General features: G+C 45.2%; 1 protein-coding gene across 1 annotated transcript in view; it reads right to left on the bottom strand.

Annotated features, from left to right (window-relative positions):
* STAT4 (signal transducer and activator of transcription 4) overlaps positions 1–17,933 on the bottom strand; it is a 772,166-nt gene that overhangs the window by 25,203 nt on the left and 729,030 nt on the right. The window lies entirely within an intron of this gene.

Raw genomic sequence — 17,933 nt, 5'->3', positions numbered from 1 at the left:
CAGATGCAGTGATGCAAGCCCTTTGCGACTGGTCCAATCTACAGCAATGTGTTGGTTCTGTTTGGGAATGCGCCGCTCAGCTGAGGAGATGCGTCAGTTCTGCTCTGGGATGCATCGCTCAGCAGAGAAGATAAGTTGGTTCCGCTGGCAAAGACCTTAGGCCCACTTCCAAGGGTCCAGGACTCACCCACTTGCTAAACTGCTGGCCTATTTTGGCTTTGTAAAATCAGGAGATATTGTGTGTAGTCTAGCCTATTATAAAGACCCACATGCTAGGGTCTTTTCTATGCCTGAGAAGTCCTACTTCCTGATTTTTTTTCCATGTAATAAGGTGGCATCCACCTCAGTAGTAATGACGAGGATGTTTCGGACTATTGATAATGATGATTATCAGTAAGTACATGAGGTATTCCCACTTACTTTCCCCATCTCCTCTTCTTTCTTTGCAGAGATTATAGGACATCACTCTGCTGCCCCACATTGACCTTCCCCTGCAGCTACAAGATGGCAATCAGACAATCTGTCCGCACTGCGCCAAAGAACTGTGATATCGTGTCTGGTAAGTGCTGAGTGCCTTTCAACCCAGATTCCTTCCAAGGGGTCCACCGATAGGGCTGTAATTGCAGGTGAATGTTGTGTTTGAGCGGAGCCAATTCAGCTATTGTCCGCATCATTCCCCCATCAGGCCATGCCCTCCTAAAAAAAGATGCGAGTAAATAATCATAACATTTCACAAATGAAAGTGCAAAGCACAAGCAAGCATTGATTCCTAACAATGAGGACACCTCACCATTGCAATTACAGCATGATAAAGCTTACACTGACATACACACAAATACTCACATCTGCTACACCAATATAAGGAAGAGAAACGTGTCTAATTTCAGACACAAAGTGAGTGTTGTTCAGACTAAACTATTGAGATGCACTGATCCTGTGGAAGGAGTTGAACTTCATGGAAATGCACCTTTCTGTGGCACATATTTTAATGCAAACTATAACCATCAAAGGAAAAAGGTAAGTAAGATGAAACGTGACTGAAATTCAGACAAATTGGAACCCTTTAAAACTTAATGGTTTGAGGATGTCTATAGAGATACTGTTTAATCAAGGAATTTATCAGCTAAATACTACACATTTCATAACATCAAAATAAACTCACTAGGTTTACCAGAGGCCAGGGCACATGCCCCCAAAATAGACTTTTTGGCATATGTGATGCATAATGATGGACAAAGCTATAAGAGCCGGGCAACAAGAGAAGCTGTGGTGGGTGAGGCATGTTTCACCACGAAGGTTACTGACTGTGTGAAACGTGTTGGCGGTGCTGCTGGCTAAGTGTGGGAGAGCACAGGCTGACATGGGAATTCTGTGATTCCTTCCCGAAATTCTTGTCAGTGGCCTGGTGCCCACTGGTGCCAAACCGACTTACCTCCCACCTCCTAGTTATTTCTGCCACATCCGTAGTCCCTGTGAGCATCAGTAGGGCAGCACCGCCATCACAAAACGTTTTGAGGAGCGCCCTACAGAGGCTGCCCAGCGAGGAGATCCTGGTTGTGGCTCTATTGCTTTTGCTCTATCATACTGTACCACAGCATCATACTCCACCACAGCAGGGACAGGAAGCGGCAGGCCAGAAAGGCAGTCTAGACAGCCCAGAGCAACTGATAGTCCTGGCCTCTTTATCTACCTCTACAAAAAAACTGTTGTCCAGAGACTTTTATTTTTGATCTGTGTTTTTCTATCATTAGAGAAGTAATTTCGGTTGGGTAGATATTGCTAATCCAGGCCGAATTGTTTTCGGGACAACATTTTTTAAAATCACGGATGTGTTGCAGTGATGATGTAATATTTCAGGAACCATGAGACCTATATACTTAAGTTTGGTGTCAAAACATAGGTTTTGGGGGTCAAGTAGTCTTACAGAGGCAGAAAATAACTCCTCAGCGCAACCCTTCTGCCATTTCCCAAAATGGCAGCTCTAAAATGATGTGTTTTAGCCATCATATTGACTAATTATTTAAATATTGTTTTTCTTTCAGGTTTCCAATTATCCAAATTTATAAACAAGAGCGAATCAGGTTGTAGCAGAGGATTGTTACCTCCTGACAGAGTGTTGCTAACTACAAAATTTGAGGCCTCCTTCAACAAAGAAAAATGTGTCATATGCCAAACTAATCGGAAAGAAAAGCTTACATCAACCGCAGCTGGAAAGGAGAGTTCGAGAGGAAAATACGGCAAGGCGAAGTTCACAAAAGATTTAAACTGATGGGTGAAGAGGCTCACATATTTTATTATTGTAACAAGAAGTGCTACATGTTGTTTACAATGGAAAAAAGCCTGGAAAAAATGTGTCAAAAAATAGCAGAAATTATATATCATGGACCAGAGGAAAGAGGAGGTGATCCCTTTCTCAAGTCAGGAGGATACAGAGGTTCTTCCACCTTATTATGGAAGGGGTACAGGAGGGGATACGTCCACCCAGATTATTAAACATAAACAAAAAGGTATCCCACCTCGTATATGTCTAACATGCGGGGCACTAGTTTCTTCAGGTGGAGCTCTGCCTTACTAACGGCGGGGAAGGAGAGGGTTCCTCATCTTTAAATAACCCTCACACACTCTAATAGCGTCATGCTTCATCATCGGGTTCACCCTGACTCCTAAAGGTCAGGGTGGGCTCAACCATATTCCAGGGAGCAATTAAAAGAAGACGACCAGGGGTATAAAGATTAAAAATCCTCCAGCCTACTCCAAGGTATCCCTTTATTGATGGAGTAGTTGGGGATGTTAAAAATTAAAATAAATAAGTCGGGTGTTAAGGATACAATGGTCCTATGACCCTAAACCAATATGTTTCAGCCCTACTCTATGTCCCTAAGGGGTTCGGGGCTTTAATCAGGGTGATTAATCTCACCTCCCTGGTGTGTAAGCTCAAAGAGCTGTCACATTTATACAGACTAGATACAAGTACCTGACTGCATCCGGGGATCAAGTGTGTACTTGCCTTTTTTGTGTCCTTTTTCGTAGGTCCAACCCGTCAGTGTTGGGCCTCTTTTTTCATGGGATATTGTGGCTGCGGGGGTTGCCTTGTAGTCACACTTACATCAAGGGTCCTACCTCTCTGATAAACCTTTAGTTCACTACAGAGCCGAGAGTCGTGGAACAGAAAATAAGTTAGACATATACAAGGTGGAAAAATAGCAGAAACCAGTGAATCACAACAAGAACCCAGGTCTTCCGAGAAAGTGACGACAACCAAACCCAATGCCAATCCACTTATAAGATCGATGGCTAACCCTCGTCCACCTCCAACAACTGATCAAAAAGCAGAGGATCTTCCATGTGTTATCTGTGTTTTAGCCAGAATAAGGACCAAAGGGATTGATGAAAGAAAAAAGTACAGCGAATGTGAGTCTCAAAGGGCAAACATCTTTTTATCTGCAGCTAGTTTCTACCAAGATGAGGTTTTCAGCCGAGTAGCTGATCTAAAGAGCAAGGTGAATGTATTTGCCGCTGATATGTATGCCCACCGAACTGCATGCATGCATGCATTCGAAAGTATGAATGTAAAAGGAGCTCCCAGCAGCAACGTAACTGCCAGTCTTCAGTTAAGTTTGCACTCTTAAGCAAAACAAATTAAGTTTTGAAGCCACTCTTGAGTGCTGGTCACAGGTTCACACTCAGTGAGATCAGAGAAATAATGGTCAACATTTATGAAACTGTATTGATCCAAAATAATTAAAAATGTTCTGGTAAGAATGTGCGATGACAGAATTTGTTTTTGCCAGTCTAACAACAGGAATGAGCACACTAGGCCCACTTCCAAGGGTCCAGGACCCACCTACCATCGCTAAACTGCCGGCTTATTTTGGCTTTGTAAAATCAGGAGATATTGTGGGTAGTCTAGCCTATTATAAAGGCCTACATGCGTAGGTCTTTTCTATGCCTGATAACTCAATTTTTTACATCATTGTTTAATGTCAGCAAAGCAAAACTGTTACAAAAAAAAGTTCTTGAGTTCGGAACAGAAGCTGACAACATTGATAACGACTTTGATGTTATAAGCGAAGAAGTGGAAGACAATCCCATGCTGTGCAAATGTACTGTCTATTCCAAATCATGTTTTATTAATTACATCACGGCAAAAAGAAAACTCTGCTACACATGATGACTGCTCACACAATCTATGACAAGTGCAAAAGTAGAGAGCTAATCACTTCAATTATTAGGATTGGTGTATCAACAAGTTATAATGACATAGTATGGTGCAGGAACTTGTTAGCACCGCATGCTGTAAAATCTTGTGATTTCGAAGTCACTTTACCAGGAAAGGATTTACAGTTGCTGCTCTTGATAATTCAGATTTTGAAGACAACTCTTCTTTGTCTGGAATGAAGTATCAGCTGGAAAACAAGCTGTGTCAGCTGTAGGCATAAATAAACGAAGCTGCAAACTTATAACCCAACTGCCTTGCGAACGTGAGCAAAATCACTACAAGCCATCAACACCTCCCAGTCTATCAGAAAGTTTCAAAGTGACCGAGGGCATGGATCTTCTTCTACCTGATGCTGCTGTCTGCAGAGCTGATTTAATTGAATTTATCATATTGCTTATTTGGTGGGGACAGAATAATGAAGAAAAGCCAGTTCCTCCGTGTGCTGGAATTCACGCTCTGATATCCCAGAATACCGTCCACTGAAGAAGGTTGGGCTTTTACAGTAATACCATCTCCAGTCACAAACTGCACAACAGTATACACAGCTCCAAAAAGTTACCAAAATATGCGTGCTCAGTTTGACGACCAACTTCTCCTGTCAATTTTCAGCGTTGAATGTGTTTTCTGTATTGTAACTGACATTTTTATGAGCATTCCAGTAGAATTTGATGATCTTTATCCAATGATGGGTGTTTTCCACATGACAAAATTTGCGTTGCGGTGTGCAGGAAGTTAGTGCTCTGATACCCGCAAGGGTCATGTTCGCGCTTTATAAAACTTTCTAAATAAATAAATAAATCTCTGTGGGAAACAGCAAATACAACGACCGCCGAACAACGTGTTGCCTTTCCAACTCAGGCAGAATAACAAATGTGTCTGAACAACGCAAGTTGTTATAACGACATGCGTTAGGTCAAGCAGCGTTAGACTTTAAAATCCAACACTTTCCGTACTGATACAGTTACTGGAGTTGGAATAATAAATTATACCATTCCAAAGTCCAGCACCCCCCCTACTGCAAGTCATTGCAATGACTTGCATTGTAAATGGAATGCGTGGTTCAGACGCATTTGTTGTTCCACCTGCGTTGTTAAGGAACTCGTGGAAAATTAATGTGTGGTTGTGTCACACAACCTATTGCAGTGGATGCGGCATAGACGATGCACTTATTGAGGCTGATATCTTTGGAAGAAAAACTGTCCAGTCAGTACTTAGCGGAACTCATTATATTTTTCGTTACAAGGTATGCTCATCTTACCTGTGGCTATAGAAACATTGTGTTGGAATGCTTTCTGGAACGAGAATGACAAATTATGTTTTGCATATATTATGTCAGAAGTGAACAAGGCACAGAGTGCACTTCATTCAAAAGATATAATGCAAAGTCAGGCAATGGTAAATACTCTCCAACCAAGTTCATAGAGTTTGTCAAAGAATGTGAAGAAAAATCAGAACTTTGCAAGTACTGGGAAAGTGTTTTACACATGATAGCTCTAGTGAAAAACTTGGTACATGCTGATCGGGAAAGTGATTGGGGGCTGCACATGAAGACTGTGGATTCACTGATTACTGTGTTTCTCAAATTCAATTGCATAAAATACCTTAGATATGGGTCCTGGTATTTGGACAGAGTGAAGAAGATAGAGGTGGAAAAACCTTACCTCTGCAGAAAATTCAACCAAAGACATTTTGTGGTGAAAAACACAGAGGGAAGGTTAGTTGCTGTGGCTCCAGATATGAAACTGGAACATACGATCCAGAGATCACAGAAAAACTCCAAGGAAATGTCTGGTCAGACACGTAACAAACATTGCTGATGCTTCAGTGAACACTGAATTTCCATATATTGCAAGTGGAACATTCTAATCTGAAAATCTCTAAATTATTGATTTCTCCTAGTACTTGGTCGGACCATCATTTTATTATATTTACTCTCTCCAGTGTTCTCTTAAACAAACCCCCATGAATAGAAAATCATATGGCTAGAAACTGGAGTCACGCAAATATTGGCGATTTTTGTTCATAATTAACTGCTACGGCCCCGATATCACAGGAGCCACTTCACAAGCAGGCAGACAGCATTAAGACATGGCTTGAATCTGCTAGTAATAGTATTGCTTCTCTCAAGAAAACCATGATCAAGAGACCCCATGATGCCCAACGTTGGTTCTCCGACAACTTAAAATCAAAAAAACTTGCTTTAAGGCAAGCAGAACGTAGTTGGAGGTGCCACTATTCTTCAAATAAAAAGGTTATATTCTTAACCCAGCTCAAAGAATATAAAAACGCTATTCTTCAGACTAAGGCAGATTACTTCTCCATGAAAATCCTAAATTCGGCAAACAAGTCCAAGGATATTTTCTCTATAGTTGACGAACTTGCCAAACCAGATAGAGTCATGGCGAAACCTGTCCCTTCGCAATCCTTATGTCACTCTCTCAACACCTATTTTATTGAGAAAATTGCCACTATTAGGGCCAGCATCCCCACCCATACATCATCTATGTTTTCTCCGCTCACACGCAAAAACCCACTTCTACTTGATCAAATTCCTCTGATCTCAACGGTGGTATTCTTAGATCTGCTTAAAAAAGTTGGTTCCGGTTCCCCTACTGATGGTTGTCCCCCTCACATTCTACTGGAAGCTTTTCTTTTTTTGCCCGGATCCCCCTCTTTCACTCCTGAACAAATCTCTCAAGCTGGGTATAATCCCTAATACATTCAAAAGTGCAGAAATTGTTCCAATTTTAAAGAAACCTAGCTCTGACCCTTTGGTCCTTAGCAACTATCATCCCATTTCCTTGCTGCCCTACTTTGGCAAAATCCTAGATGCTCATGTAGCAAACTGCCTCAGCTCCTTCATTGAACACCCTCACTTTCTTGACTCTCATCAGGCAGGTTTTAGACCAGCACACTCAACGGTGTCAGTTATTCTCACAGTCATGGACGAGCTTAGAAGGGGGGCTGACAAGGGTATCACCCAGGCCTTGGTTCTCCTTGATTTATCAGCATCGTTTGACACGGTCGATCATGATCTCCTGATTGACAGTGTCAGCAATGCTGGGTTCCAGGGTCTGGCGCTGAAGAGGCTCTCGTTTTTTCTCAGCAATCGATTTCAATCGGTTCGCCTTGCCAGCTTCTCCTCTAATAAAATGAAATTGACCTGTGGGGTACCTCAGGGCTCCTCCCTTTCACCCCTTCTTTTCAAATGGTACTGACTACCCTTGATCTGCTCTCTGAGAGAAAGAAGGGTTGGAACCTTTATCTATGGTGACGACCTTCAGTTGATATTTGACATCAATTCATCTGCAGTTTCTGTATCTAACTTTCAATCCACTATGAATTTTATCAGCGATTGGATGAATAACAATCAACTAAAACTGAATCCTGACAAAACCGAGCTGATCCTTAGGGGTGGGCCAGCCAACCCGTGGAACTCCAGCTTTTGTCCTCCATTGCTGGGAAATCCCCCACTCCCAGCAGGCTCTACCAAGAGTCTGGGTATTGTGATCATTAACAATTTGTCTATGAAAGCCCAAATTGGATCAGTGATCTCTGTTTGTTTCTTTCAATTGCGAAAAATCTGGAAGATCAGTAGATTCCTGACCACTGAAGCCCTGACCCTGGTCATCCTAGCTCTGGTAATCTCCTGTGTTGATTACGCCAATTCACTGTATGTTGGTATCCGAGCATATCAATTACATTGCTTGCAGCTGGTGCAGAACCAAGCGGCCAGGTTCATTTTTTGCCAGCCCAAATGGCACCACGTCAGACCGCTGATGAAGCGTCTACATTGGCTTCCTGTGGCTAAACGCTGCGCCTTCAAGCTGAGGTGTACCATCTTCAAAGCCCTCTCAGGTAGCAGCCCAGCATTTATCTCTTCTAGGATTCAGCGCTATACCCCTTCTTGGGACCTACATTCTTCCCATTTGAATTTGCTGGCTACTCCATCATTCAACCACAAGAAGTACGGGGGAGTAAGATTCGTGGTCTTGGCCCCGCAATTTTGGAACTCGCTTCCTGTGGAGCTGAGGTCTGTGACTTCTTATGCACAGTTCAGGAAACAGCTTAAGACCTGGCTGTTCTCCCAGGCGTATGACTAGGCTAATTTTCTCGTTGTTGCAGCCTCCTCTATGACTCCAGCGCCATGAAACCGTCTGGTGAACGCACGCTTAACAAGTGCCTTTAACATAACATAACATAACATAACAATGATTGTCAATGAGTTGGTGCCTGCAGAGGTATATTCAAAAGTTACGGGCCATAGTGTTCAAGAACTTAACAGCAAATTGGAGGAAGCTGACCGTATTGTGCCACATGTTGAGTGGGCTGTTGAGTCATTGTACTGTCAAATGACACAGATGTTTAGGTCTCGCTGAGACAGCGAAAGCTGTCTCTTTGAGATATTTTGTATGTGGGTTTTTAAAGTGCTTCCCCTGGCATAGAGCTACAGTGCACGAGGCGGGCACGCGCGCAAAGCAGCCATATGGCTTTACGTCGCTCTCCCTCGTAGCCCCTCTCCACCCCCTTCCCTGCTGCTATTTCACACTGACGCTTCTCTCCCCGCCCCCCCCCCACCATCGCGTCTCGCGCGTCCAATGCTTGTTAGTCCTGCCTCACGCCGAATCGCCGACAGCTGCTCTTGGTTCAGCTCCCTATGCCACCGGTCACGCCCTCCAAAGATTCCCAGTCACTTCCTCGCAGTCTCCCTACTGAAGTTCCTCGGCCCCCAAGCCCTCTGTGAGCGCTTGTTTACCAAGCTCGGTTACCGTTTCTGAGCTTGGTTGCAGTTCTTGAGATGGCTGTGGCTCGTGTACTGCCGGCTTAGAATGCTTTGCTGCAGTTGATGTGCTCTTAAAACCCCCACTGCGTTTGTAAACTGCATGTTTTAAACCAGCCTTTGTGTGCTTTGTGTTACTGATACTCGGTTACACAGAGTGTTGGCAGTAATCTTCCTGTAACCTGCGTAGAAGTGCAGATTTGTATGCATGCTTCCAAGGTCCCCCTTAGTTCTTCTGCTTCGCAGCTCGACTCCTACGCGCTTTAAAGCCCTGCGACTACAGTTTGTGTGCTTAGAAACTGCTGCGGTGTATGTTTAGAAACCTGCTTACAGTCAAAATGTAGATCAGAGAAAATGTGTGCATATTATAGAAGAGCTCAACTCAAGCTGATTTGATGGTTCTGAACAGTTTAAAGCAGACAGGCACACATATTTTGTAGTTTCTTTCTTAACCTTTTTCAGCCCACAGTGGAAGGCTGGCTACAGACCCACCCAGAAAATCAAATACAGCAAAGCTGTTTCAAGAAGCACAAAATGAAAAATGCCGTTCCTCACTCACAAGTTGCAATTCCAGTACCAAGTAGAATCTACTTAAAAGTGCAAATGGTGCTTTTGGTTTTAAAAAAAAATGTACAAAGTCGGAGGAACAGTGCACGCATTGGTTACTAGTAGAAGGTGCGGTTAATGTACTTGCCAACTGTTTGATTAGCAACATGGGAAGTTTCTGCACGATTATTTCGGGCGTCAGGTACCAGTAAACTAGCCTCTTAAAAATAATACATTAGGTTGATTGTTTTTCAATTGCTTGCTTTTTTTTTGCATTACACGTTAATCTCAGAAGTGTAGTCTGTATGGCCAGGACTCAGAGTTGATATTTTTTTTTTCATCTGTAGAAAATACGATATGACTCGTGTGTTTGCCACATTTGAATAATCCACCGCCTTCCCTACCAAGCATTATCTCTACGGGAGAAAATGGGCTGGGCAAATTAATAGATAGAGGACCTAGAAACCGGCAGGAGAGGGTGTAACTTTTCATCCCCTGCCGACCCCTTTTCCCACCGGCATTAGCTAGTAAAGTGTGTTTTCTGGCTCCACTCATTACTTTTAAATGCTGGGTTCACCATCGCCTTCCTGACAGATTACTTACTCATCGAGGTTCAATCTTCGGGCGTTTACCTCACCCTCACTGCTTTAAACTCGGCATTACAGCTAATTTTAGAGTAATTTATAATGTTGCAGCATGGGTAGTCCAGTGGGTAATATTACAGAGCGCCATTCGTTGTGGTGGTAAACAGCCAGGCGTGGTCCCCTGCCCGCTTCTTTCGAACTAGAGGTGTGCTGCCTTGTGCTGTCTTCCAGCCCGGTTGTTTATCTGTACACACATTTCAGCTGGCAGAGAGGCAGTCCTGATTTTGTGTCCGTAAACGTGTAGTTTGGGGCACTGTGGGCACGGCTTTAATTAAATTAAAAAAGTGTGTGGGTGGAGGGGGGTACCTAAAAAGATCGGGTCTTATGAAGCAAAACTCGGAATCCTTTCCTATAGGTCTGACCTAAGTAATTAAGAGCATGACTTTAAAGGTGTACATTAAAAACCTGTGCTTCCCATTGCAGCCATCTGACGAGTATTTATTTTGTCTCTGTGAGCTTTCTGTTATTACCTCCGGACATATAATTAACAACAACTGACATAGGCTTAAAATACGCTGGATCTATTGGCTTTGTCAATGCTTATTAACTGTATAAGATAAATATTTAACAATGATTTTATTGTGACTAATTAGAATTACACATTTTTGAATTTTGAAGTTTGAGTGTGTGAATTAAACATTACTGAGGTCTGTGTAAGGAGTAGAGGTCTTCGGAGTCTTAATCGTTCCCGGTCTTCACTTCACACCTCTTTCCTTTACGGTTTCTCTATTAGAACACTTTATGCCCCTTTTCTCTCCCCATCTTTCTAAAACCCTCCGCCTGCATATCTCACACAGCAGTTTCTTTCCACTGGCTCTCTCCTGCACATACTTCCAGGCATCTCCTTCACTTCACCATTGCCCTGCACACATCCACTAACCTGTAAGCAATCCCCTTTCACCTTTTCTTTTACTTTCGCAAAATGCAGGACTCTAAAAGCAGTTCACACTGTACAACGGCATTTATTCATAGTGTCTACAGACAGCAACAAGCATTTGCAGTGCAATAGGTCTCGCATTTACGCGAGTTTGAGCTATTGGCATTGTAAATGACAATGCCTTTTCTTTATGTTTTTGTTTGTAAAACATAAATAAAAGGCATTGTCATTTACAATGCCAAATAGCTCAAACTCGCGTAAATGCGAGACCTATTGCATTGTAAATGCTTGTTTTAATGTGCTACTTAGATTTGTAGCAGTATTCATAAGTCAAGGACAGCCAGAGTAATGGACATGTTATGGAACAAGCAAGAAAAGACACTTAATCCTGCTTCATATTATGTACAAGAAACTTGACTCAGAGATGCAGTGTTCTTATCAAGGCACATATTTGTACCGGTGATGACACTATGAGCAAAATCGAAACAAAGCTTGGAGCTTTAACTACTGAACCTGTGAAGTTTCTAAAAGAATTTGCTGAGACAGAAGAAGAATGTGACTTCAAAAACATAGAAAAATACCTTGTGCGTGTGTGGAAAATGAGTTCTGACTGTCACACATATGACAATCTTTGGTACAGTGAGTTCAAGAAATCAGTCCCAATAAGTGACCTTCCACTGACATCATATTCTGTGCTCGGGCACATTAAAAGAGCGTTCTGCTTGATCAGAAGATGTGTAAATGTTTTGGATCATGTATATGTAGAGATAGATCCGTGTGCATTGGGTTGGGAAGATATTGATGGGGTACTATAACCTACGAAATTTCTAAAGCCTCTACCCACAAAACGTATTCGTACATGTACTTGCAAAACCTGTGCTACAAAAAGATGTCCCTGTCGATATGCTCTTCTCAAATGTTCCACATTCTGCAAATGTACCAAGAGTGATTGAAGAAACAAACAACAAATAAATAAAGTGAACTATGAAAATGTGTCTAAAAAGGATTGATAAAAATATTTTTTTTTCACAATTCAGATCATAGACATTGTTTGCTGTATACATAAAAAGGATTTAATAACATTACTATGTGTTTCATATTTTTTTTGTCTCTTCTTCCTCTATTAAAGCCAACATTTTGGGAAATGGCGGAAGGGCTGCTCCGAGGAGTTAGAAGACTACTTGACCCTCAAATCCTATATTTTTATACCAAAATGAAGCATATAGGTCTCATGGTTCCTGAAATATTACATCATCACTGCAACACATCCGCCATTTACAACAAATGTCGTACAGACTATTTCAGCCCGTATCAGCAATGTCTACTCTAATGATCCAAAAACACAAATCAGAAATGAAAATCTCTGGACAACAATTTTTTTTACAGAGTTATATTAGGGGGTTGGGATTATGAGCGATGCACCTCAGTACCTCCCTCTGCAAGTGTATTTCTCTTCAGCCAGGCAAAAACTGTACAAATAATCAGTACATTAATCTGTGGGAACGTTTTTAGGAGTCTCAGGGCAGAAAGGGATTACTGGGCTCAGATTGTGACAATCAGAGTTTTTTTTATCATTGGTAAAGTGGCTCTTTACCTCACTGTTGAGCCTAAAACCCAACCCAAAGTACACCCCTTTAGCAGTTGATCTTCAGAGTAGCTATTCTGTAGGCTTACTCAGAGCGGTGGTGTAGGTTAGAGACTCATAACGTAACAGACATTCCACAACAATTAATATATTACTTTCTCGCCAATGCTTTACTTTATAAAAATAAAGTCATTTTTTGCTACTCTACACACAACGTAATTACTGACCAGAAACAACAGTGTGCATTCATCATTGATACTAATAAGAAACAATAATGACAGAGCGGCAGTCTTTAGTGGTAATGCGCCTTGGCACTTGATCAATTCTGGAAAATAGATTAATGCATGCTACTGTGGGGGGGGGGAAGCCTGGAAACACAATTTATTTGAGTTACAGAAGCTCCCTCAACTATTGTTATTGTTCCATCCCCTCTCTGGGTGCAATCACACACAGTATCCTTTCTGTATTTGATATGCATTCTTTTCATTACAGATTGCACTAGTGTCTGTCTGGAGCAGCATTCTGTTTTCTGTGGTGCACACACACAGAGTGCAGGAGGCAGTGATCCTGCCATGGTCTGACTGGCTGGTGCATGAGCAGTATCCCCTGGCACAGATGCAAGGTGAGAGGAGGCAGCGTCCGCTCAACACTATTGGTGGAGGATACTGTGAAGTTGCAGTGCTTGGGGCTGATTAGATTCTTGCCGCAGGCCTGAACACACCACCCAAACAAACTAGGTATCCATCCTTTGTTGTCCTGGCGAGAACCTTGATAGAGGACCCCTGGCAGGCTAGATTCTACACCTGTGCTCCTAATTCTTAACTTGGGGGACCACAGATTGTGGTTAGAGCTTCTTTTAAGGTTATGTGGTTCCATGGTGATTTTTAGTTGAGTAACCTGGCTGGCTGTGATTTTCTCTGTACCCTCAATACACAGAGGTACGCAGTTCGGTTCCCCTGCATGGTTAGTTCAAGATCCCTAGGCCATACCACTGTGGAATGGTGCAGGACCTTCCTGGAGACTTCAATGCATGTTTTTGGCTGTTCTCACATCAGCTTCTCCAGGGCCCCTTTCCTTCTGATCAGTGTTCCTAATTGATGACCACTTTCACTGCCCCTCAGAACAGTCTGTCAGCTCTCTCCATTGAAGCAGGGTCCATGAAACCCCTCCTGGCAGTCTTGTCTCAAAGTCTGTAGGTTATGGTTCTGAAACTGACATGGGAAGTTGGAAGTGATTACCCAAAAGCCAGAAGCTCAAAAGGTTTCTTGGTCACGATCGGTGTAGGGATCCTCTATTGAGGAAAATAATCTTGGCACGCTAGCTGGAAATTTCTGCCTCATCTTTTTACAAAATTAGAACAGCAATTAAGTATTCCGCCTATCACTCCTGAGTCCAATTCTGGAGAGTTTTGCCCTTTAGATTATTCCACTGAGACTGATGCAGCCAAAGTCTTTGTCATGAAGTGTGAGCATGAAGCTAAGGATGGAGCTTTGAGTTCCCTTTCATGAGCAAATCACAATAACAAATTCAAGGGAGGCTGCCCCACTTAGCTAACCTGTGACATAAGCACCTCCCAGAGGACAACAGGCTTGGAAAAGGTAGAGGAAACTGTAGCTTCACAGGGACTCTCTGTCTCCTCTCCATAACACTTGTCTGTCTTATCCATTACAGACGATCCCTGGTGTGTTCTTGAGGGGAAGCCCACATCTGCTGTTTGGGCTCACCCTCCAATCTTCCATTTTAGGTATCACTTGAACACAGGAAGCATAAAAATGGAACCTGGTGTGGCCACAGGTGACCTACACCCTCAACACGCATCCTTCACACATGAGTAAAATACACACATGCAGCATCCATGTCTCACATGGATAAGTGATAGACCCAGTTCTAGGGTATTGACCCATTTAGAAAAATGTGGGACAGGCCAGTATTTCACTCTTTGTAGTGGGCGACAGCTAGACAGCTCCTATCTTGCAATTATGTATAATTTTACAGCCACCTCTGTAAGTCCTCTACTGCGCAGGAAGTTGTCTGTAGTCATTTGGTGTGCCCCTCTAGGCCACAAACCTCAGCTCTAGGTTTCAATCCTTATCACACAAGTGTTTGCAGCGCTCATGTATGATTGTCATATTATGTTATGTTGCTATATTATGTGTAGTTTAATAGTGCCCTATCACCCACGATGGAATCCTGGAGCGTTTGCAGGTGTGTGAAACCAACTTGTTGCAGAATTCAAGAAGAGAGTACCAGGCTCTAATGTGGTGTGGGTGGTCATTCTATGCTTTAGGAGTGATTATTGCTTGACCCCCTGACCTGCTTTGTATATGCATGGGACATGAGCTGGTCAGTGTCTGGCTGAGTGCCTGGGAGGTTGGTGGAAATGTACACGGCTGGTCAGGTAAGCTGGGCCTTTGTTGTATAGTGCTTTGTATGTATGGGTTAAAAACGTGAACTGTGCACACTTGTGTATATGGAGCCAGGGGATCTTCCCTCAGGCAAGGTGTGATGGGAAACAGGTGTTGGAGTTTGAGGACCTGTCTGGCAGGTGTGATTTGGATGGTCTGTAGTCTTTTGGTGAGTGGCTTGGTGATTCCTGTGTAGAGTGTGTTCCTGTAATCCAGCCTGCTGTCGATGAGGGCTTGGGTGATGGTGTTCCCGATATTGTTTGGTAGCCATTTGTAGATCTTTCTAAAAAATATCAGGGCGTGGAAGCATGCCATTGCAACAGTGTTTTCAACAGAGTCTCAAAGTGAGGCATTCTTTCCAAACATCACCACTTTGGTCTTGTCTGTATTCAGCTTGAGGCAATTGGACTTCATCCTGGTGGCCACTTCAGTCATGTGTTGAAGCTGTTTCATGTGCTGAGTGGTTTGAAAGGGACAGTATAATTTGCAGGTCGTCAGTGTAGGTGAGTATGTTGATGCCATGCCATGCCATGCATCCTGCTCAACACCCGCTCCGTCCACAGACACGCCATCGAACTCTGGAACCTCCTAGACGCCACATCCCCTGACGTTGCCTTCATCACGGAGACCTGGATGAACGCCTCTTCAGCGCCCGACATCGCCATCGCCATCCCAGAGGGCTACAAGATCACCCGGAGGGACCGCACCGCCAACCAGATGGGAGGAGGCATCGCCATCATCCACAAGAACACCATCCGAATCACGACTAGCACCGACAACACCCTCACAACCGCCGAACACCTGCACTTCCAGATCCACACCGACCCGAAGACCACCCTCAGAGGCACCCTGATCTACCGACCCCCGGGACCACGCACTCAATTCAGCGAGGACATCGCCGACTTCGTCAGCCCGCATGCCCTCCCCTCCACTGACTACATCCTCCTGGGGGACCTCAACTTCCACCTGGAGAACAACAACGACCACAACACCAGCACCCTGCTCGACAACCTCGCCAACCTTGGACTCAAGCAACTGGTGAACACCCCCACCCACCTCGCCGGACACACACTCGACGCCGTCTTCTCATCCAGCAAAGACATCGCCTTCAGCCACGCCACAGAACTCCACTGGACGGACCACAGCTGCGTCCACTTCACCTTCAGAAGAACGACGATCCACCACCACCAGCAACAGGCTGCTAGAAGAAACTGGAACAAGATCACAGCCGACCAGCTCGCCGCTTCCCTGAGCCAGCACCCTCCTGCCAGCTCAGCGAACCCCAGCCAGGCCGCCGACAACCTCACGAAGTGGATCAGCAACTGCGCGGACGAACTCGCCCCTCTGAGGACCCCGCCCAGCAGACCCGGCAGCAAGAAAGCCCCATGGTTCACCGACGAACTCAAGAGCTCCAAGAAGAACTGCCGAGCCCTCGAGAAAGTCTGGAGAAAGGAACCTACACCAGACAACGTGACCGCCCTCAAACTCGCCACCCGGAAGCACCACCAACTGATCCGCGCCGCCAAGAAAACTGCATTCAAGGACCGGCTGGACAACAACGCACACAACTGCAAGGAACTCTTCAACATCGTGAAAGAGCTCTCCAACCCCAACGCCGGAAACAACGACATCACCCCTTCGCAAGACCTCTGCAACTCCCTCGCCTCCTACTTCCACAACAAGATCGCGGACATACACAACAGCTTCAGCACCCATCCAACGCACGTCACGACCGCACCTACGCCCCCCACCACCACCCTCCGCGCCTGGACTCCGATCAGCACCGAAGACACCATCCGCATGATGAACTCCGTCCACTCCGGATCTCCGACTGACCCCTGCCCTCACCACGTCTTCAACAAGGCCGACGCTGTCATCGCACCCCACCTGCGGGACATTATCAACACCTCCTTCGACACCGCCACCTTCCCCGAGAGCTGGAAGCACGCCGAACTCAGCGCTCTACTCAAGAAACCTACAGCAGACCCCACCGAACTCAAGAACTACCGCCCCATCTCGCTACTCCCGTTTCCAGCCAAAGTCATCGAGAAGACCGTCAACAAACAGCTGGCCGCCTTCCTCGAGACGAACGGATCCCTCGACCCCTCGCAGTCCGGCTTCCGAGCCAACCACAGCACCGAGACCGCCCTCATCGCCGCCACCGACGACATCCGAGCCCTGATGGACAACGGAGAAACAGCGGCCCTCATCCTCCTAGACCTCTCCGCGGCCTTCGACACTGTCTGCCACCGCACCCTAGTGCAACGCCTCAGCAACGTCGGAGTCCAGGAGAAGGCACTGGAATGGATCGTCTCCTTCCTCGACGGAAGAACACAGAGAGTCCGCCTGCCACCGTACAAGTCAGAGGCCACCGAAGTCATCTGCGGCGTCCCTCAAGGATCCTCGCTGAGCCCTACCCTCTTCAATGTCTACATGAGCCCCCTCGCGGCCATCGCACACCAACACAACCTCAACATAATCTCCTACACCGACGACACCCAGCTGATCCTCTCCCTGACCAACGACCCCGCCGCCGCCAGAGCCAACCTGCACGAAGGGATGAAGGAGGTAGCCGAGTGGATGACGACCAGCCGCCTGAAACTGAACTCAGACAAGACGGAGGTCCTCATCCTGGGCTCCACACCCACTGCCTGGGACGACTCCTGGTGGCCCCCCGCCCTGGGCACCGCACCCAAACCGACAAACCACGCACGCAACCTGGGCTTCATCCTGGACTCCTCCCTCTCCATGACCAGACAAGTCAACGCCGTCTCCTCGGCGTGCTTCAACATCCTGCGCATGCTACGGAAGATCTTCTGGTGGATCCCCACGGAGACCAGGAAGACCGTCACCCAGGCCCTCGTCACCAGCCGACTG

Source organism: Triturus cristatus, chromosome 3_2, assembly GCF_964204655.1.
Source record: "Triturus cristatus chromosome 3_2, aTriCri1.1, whole genome shotgun sequence".
NCBI lineage: Eukaryota > Metazoa > Chordata > Amphibia > Caudata > Salamandridae > Triturus > Triturus cristatus.
Note: the sequence above shows the minus strand (reverse complement) of the source record. Positions and strands in the feature narration are given on the sequence as shown.